Raw genomic sequence first — 6,166 nt, 5'->3', positions numbered from 1 at the left:
TCATTAAAAATCCTACAATGTGATTTTCTGGATTTTTTTTCCTCAATTTGTCTGTCGTAGTTGACGTGTACCTATGATGAAAATTACAGGCCTCTCTCATCTTTTTAAGTGGGAGAACTTGCACAATTGGTGGCTGACTAAATACCTTTTTTCCCCACTGTATAAGTCAATACCAGAAGCATTTATTGACTGATCTGGGGAGATGGATTCCAGTTTCTGTGACAGATTATAAATAATCTCTGATGCCTTTGTTATATTAGCTTTTGGTTGAATGTACTGTCGTAGTAAATATATAATGTTATAGCTTGGTCTGACTAAAATCTTGTGCATATCCACCCTGTCCAAAGTCTCTACTTGGTCTCAGTTCTCCAGTAAACTTGTGATTATCAACAGTACACAACGGTAACAAACAATTGGGGGAACTCACGGGGCAGATAGTAAGGTCACAGTGACACAGAAAGCAGTTCAATGTCGGGGCTCGGGGTACAGAGTCGCTCTCTTACCAGGATCGATTTTCCCTGTGACTGTCAGATCGAGGTCCGCTCCGACCAGGGTGAAGCCGGCCGGCTCCACTTCTCTGTCCGGGACTCTGTCATCCAGCCAAGTCTCCCAGCTGTATTGGATTCCGCTGCCAGCAACGTTTTCATTATTTAGTCCGTTCGTAGCGGGTATGTACACGATCAACAAGATCAGTCCAAAACCCACCACTCGAAATCCATGGTTGGCAGAATGTTTGTAAACTAAGTGTACAAATTAAAAACATAAAATAACGCCACTAAGTGTACAAATTAAAAACATAAAATAACGCCACACTGCAGGTCGCAAAGAGACGCTGCTAGCCGCTATTTGCTTCGTTACGTTCATGGTTACGTCACGTATGACGAAAGCGCGTAAGTGCAAGCCCACAGACACCCATAGAGAATGTATTGAAAGCTTTGAAATTTGAAAAAAATAGATTTTACATGACAGGCTATGAGAGACTTCTGGGCGATTTTCAACCTGACTGAAATCGCCCAAAAACGGGCGGGGCCATTTGAAGCACGACTTTAGCCTGATTTGACATTTAGTGGCAGTCAGATCAGATTACAACACTGATAACTACTGTTGCCGTGATATAATTGATTAGAAAAAAAATCCCTTCCTTTTCCCGTTTGGCAGTGCGTCGCCCATATCGCCCTATTGAACAGGCCGTCCCTGCCCTTTACTCAAAGCTGCAGACATTTTTTGGTACCCTTCCCCAGATCTGTGACTCGACAAAATCCTGTCTCGGAGCTCTACGGACAATTACTTAATTTTCACTTTGTCATTATGGGGTATTCTTTGAAAGAACTCATCTACCTGGTCAATTAATGTCAGAATGACAAAACATTGAGGTGAGGGGAATTTGTGTTTTTCATAAGTGAAAGTAAAAAAATTATGTTGGTATTTTCTTTGTAAATGTTTGAATTATGGGAGCATCAAATGAATTAATTACATTTAATTTTCGTGTCAAACCGCCAGTTGGCAACCCATCCCTTACGGGATTCATTGACACATAAACAAACATTACAATGATTCACAGAGATAATTATTCTGGTGTTCCGTGCAGTGCCCACCGCATAAAGAATTAAAAATAAATCAATACATAGTAGTAGATAAGGTTATCCAATAAATAATAATAACCCTAGAGCAGTAAAAAAAAAAATAATAATAATAGTAAAAAAAATACAGAAACATTTAACAGATCCATAAACAATTATCTTTGTTGAAAAGAGGAAAGAGAGGGCTATATTTCAAACTTATTTCTGAGTTCCTAAGTCAAGCCATGTGGTAACTAGCATCCTAATTAGCATTGGGGGGTGGTTGGGATTGGTTGTCACATGGAATGTGGGGTTGGTTGTCACTATCAACTTTATTATAATAAACAACCAACCCCACACTGTGTGACATCCAATGGGGCTGGTTGTCACAAGTGGACAGAGTGTGTTTGATAGCTTATAACTCCTTGTTTGAATAAGATATTAGGATAAAAAGGGTCCCCATTTCAATCCAAGACCTTGATATACTGGTGCTGAGAAATACACGAGAGTAAAAAGTGTGACAACCAACCACATTCTCACCTACACTTTTTGTGTGTGTATGAGTAATTGTTCCCAATTGTTGAGTTTTGCTCTACAGTACTTGAGTGGCATGGAGAGTTCTGTTGTGCTTTGAATGATTGTTTCTCATGGAGAGAGATGCTGTGTGTGTGGGTGGATAGGTTAAAGAGATAACATTAATCACATTGTACACAGTAGGCTTTAATAAGCTAGGGACACACTCTTTCTCTCGCTCTCACTCTGATTCTCCCTCTCCCCCTCTCTCTTTTTCACTCTCTTCCACTCTCTCTCTCGCTCTCTCTCTCTCTTTCTCTCTTTTAGTCTTCACTGTTGTCAGTAATGTGTATGGAACATCATAAATCTCCATAGAAAATTACCCTAAACCTTATCAGTATATTTGCTATTGTAGTCTACCAAATTCGTCATGAATTGTAATAACTGTCAATTTAATAACTGTCAATTCAAGAACCCGATATTACCATGTAGAAACACAGTGGAGTGGAGAGATCAGATGTGATTTAAAATCTAGAGAAAATATGGACTGCTTTCTTCAGAAAGCTCCTCCCCCATCCTATGACATCAATACGGTCTCTCTCTCTCTCTCTCTCTCTCTCTCGCTGCTCCTCCTCCTTCGCTCACCCTTTTCCTCCCAGCTACACAGCTGTACAGGATATCAGTCATCCACCAGCCACCACTGTTGCCATGGCAACACAGACGGGGAAATCTATTTTATCATTTATTTTCTCTCTGTTTCTCTTTTCACCTGCTTCTTTTTATTTCTCGCTCTCTCCTTTTAAGATGTAATTTATACAAAACACGCCAATTTTTGTGTGATCAAGTTAAGTGACATTAATGTCTCCAGTCCAGCCATGATGACTGACCTCTCATTAATCCCATGGGGCATTGGGGCAGGACCGTTGCGCCCTGCCCTGGACAACAGCTGCTGCGGGAGCCAGATGATCATGAAGCAGAATGGAAATCCCCCCAACCCCCTCCCTGATACCAACCAAACCAACCTCGCCCTGTGGCCTGTAACCTGTAACACTCACACTCTTCACTGGGAGACACATTCAAGCCTCTAGGCTTATTATCTATTTAAAAATAATAATAATACAGTTTAGAAATAATACATTTATTTTCATATTTCAGATTGCTTCTTTTCTTTCATGGCTTTTATTTTTTATTTTTTTATGTTTCAGAAATGTATCTTCCTGCTCTTTGACCCTCTCCTCTACCATAAAAACCAGCCTACCATCTTTACACCTTATTTACAATAGTAGTAGAAAAATAGAACCGAAGAAGCCCGTAGTTTTATCTAGAAAGGAATTTCTGTTTCCGCTCCTTGTCTCACCTCCCCCTCCTCTGTCACAAACCCTAGTCTACCCCCACTGTGCCAATTTACATAATTGTAGTGGCCAGCAGTATATCTACGAGGGAGCGTCCTGTGTCCGAGGGATTAGTGATCCAGTGCTTATTAAACCAGCTCATTAACTAAAACAGCCTTAGTGACACCAAAACAGGGTTCAGAGATGATCCCATGAGCTGATAATAAAACATAATAATCTGATTACAAATCAACAAATCTCACGATTTATTTCTCTCGGCAGGAGGGTGTGCCCTGTCACTGTGATGTCAATCTCTCTGGGGTTACGTTCCAAATGGTGCCCTAGTCCATATTTTGTGCACTACATAGGGAATGGGGATAGGGTGCCATTTGGGAATCAACATGGCTTTAAACAATCCCTCTGCCAGAGGAACCACTACTGGGTGGATTACACACCATCTGGTCTGGGGTCAGATCCATTTCAATTCAGTCGATTACAGAAGTAAACCAAAATTCTGTTTTCTATTTTCGTCTTTGAAAAGCATTGAGGAAAATTGGAATTTCAGGTTATTAACTGAATTTAAATGGAATTAACTCCAACACTGCTAGCTAAATCATGGTGTAGATACTCTCTGGTCTTCCCCAGTATTCCTTTATTTTATGCTGCTGGAGCAATGACTCACTCTGTCTCGCTCTTTCTCTCTCTCTCTCTCTCTCTCTCTCTCTCTCAATTCAATTCAATTTAAGGGCTTTATTGGCATGGGGAACGTATGTTAACATTGCCAAAGCAAGTGAAGTAGATAGTAAACAAAAGTGAAATAAACAATAAATATTAACAGTAAACATTACACTCAGAAGTTCCAAAAGAATAAAGACATTTCAAATTTCATATTATGTCTATATACAGTGTTGTAACGATGTGCAAATAGTTAAAGTACAAAAGGGAAAATAAATAAACATAAATATGGGTTGTATTTACAATGGTGTTTGTTCTTCACTGGTTGCCCTTTTCTTGTGGCAACAGGTCACAAATATTGCAGCTGTGATGGCACACTGTGGTTTTTCACCCAGTGGATAAGGGAGTTTATCAAAATTGGGTTTGTTTTCTAATTCTTTGTGGATCTGTGTAATCTGAGGCAAATATGTGTCTCTAATATGGTCTTACATTTGGCAGGAGGTTAGGAAGTACAGCTCAGTTTCCACCTCATTTTCTGGGCAGTGTGCACATAGCCTGTCTTCTCTTGAGAGCCAGGTCTGCCTACAGCGGCCTTTCTATAATAATAATAATAATTCTCAATAGCAAGGCTATGCTCACTGAATCTGTACAGTCAAAGCTTTCCTTAAGTTTGTGTCAGTCACAGTGGTCAGGTATTCTGCCTCTGCATGCATTATTTGGTGTTTTTCGTTGTACACAGAGGATATTTTTGCAGAATTCTGCATGCAGTCTCAATTTGGTGTTTGTCCCATTTTGTGAATTCTTGGTTGGTGAGCGGACCCCAGACCTCACAACCATAAAGGGCAATGTGTTCTATAACTGATTTATGTATTTTTAGCCAGATCCTAATCGGTATGTCGAATTTTCTGTTCCTTTTGATGGCATAGAAGGCCCTTCTTGCCTTGTCTCTCAGATCGTTCACAGCTTTGTGGAAGTTACCTGTGGCGCTGATGTTTAGGCCGAGGTATGTATAGTTTTTTGTGTGCTCTAGGACAACGGTGTCTAGATGGAATTTGTATTTGTGGTCCTGGCAACTGACCCTTTTTTGGAACACCATTATTTTTGTCTTACTGAGATTAACTGTCAGGGCCCAGGTCTGACAGAATATGTGCAGAAGATCTAGGTGCTGCTGTAGGCCCTCCTTGGTTGGTGACAGAAGCACCAGATCATCAGCAAACAGTAGACATTTGACTTCAGATTCTAGTAGGGTGAGGCCTACTTCTCTCTCTCTCTCTCTCTCTCCATCCCTCTCTCTCTCTCCATCCCTCTCTCTGTAGCAGTGGTCTAAAGTAGTTACAGTAAGTAAACATACTTTAAAGTGCTACTTATGTCGTTTTCTGGGGTATCTGTACTTTACTTTACTATTTACACTACCAGTCAAAAGCTTGGACACCTACTCATTCAAGGGTTTTTCTTTATTTTTACTATTTTCTACATTGTAGAATAATAGTGAAGACATCAAAACTATGAAATAACACACATGGAATCATGTAGTAACCAAAAAAGTGTTAAACAAATCAAAATATATTTTATAGTTGAGATTCTTCAAATAGCCACCCTTTGCCTTGATGACAGCTTTGCACACTGTTGGCATTCTCTCAACCAGCTTCATGAGGTAGTCACCTGGAATGCATTTCAATTAACAGGTGTGCCTTCTTAAAAGTTAACTTGTGGAATTTCTTTCCTTCTTAAAGTATGAAAATTGGGTACTTTTCCCACCACTGCTCTGTAGTACATGCAGTAACTCTCCACACAATAGATAGGATAAGACAGGATAACAGGATAAGACAGGATAACAGGATAAGACAGGATAACAGGATAAGACAGGATAACAGGATAAGACAGAATATCAGGATAACACCAGCATGAATGGAGCTGAGGAAATAGTGATTCACAGAAAATGTGTGATACACAACAAGGTCTGGGGAATAAAGAATAAGTTAGCCTTGTCCGAGCCAGAACGGACCATATTTTATGTTATTCTGATAACAATGCTGAAGACAATATCTCTGGGGGTTTGACTCCACGTACACACACACACACACACAC

This window comes from Coregonus clupeaformis, chromosome 29, assembly GCF_020615455.1.
Source record: "Coregonus clupeaformis isolate EN_2021a chromosome 29, ASM2061545v1, whole genome shotgun sequence".
In the NCBI taxonomy this organism is placed as follows: domain Eukaryota; kingdom Metazoa; phylum Chordata; class Actinopteri; order Salmoniformes; family Salmonidae; genus Coregonus; species Coregonus clupeaformis.
This window is presented reverse-complemented; position numbering follows the sequence as displayed.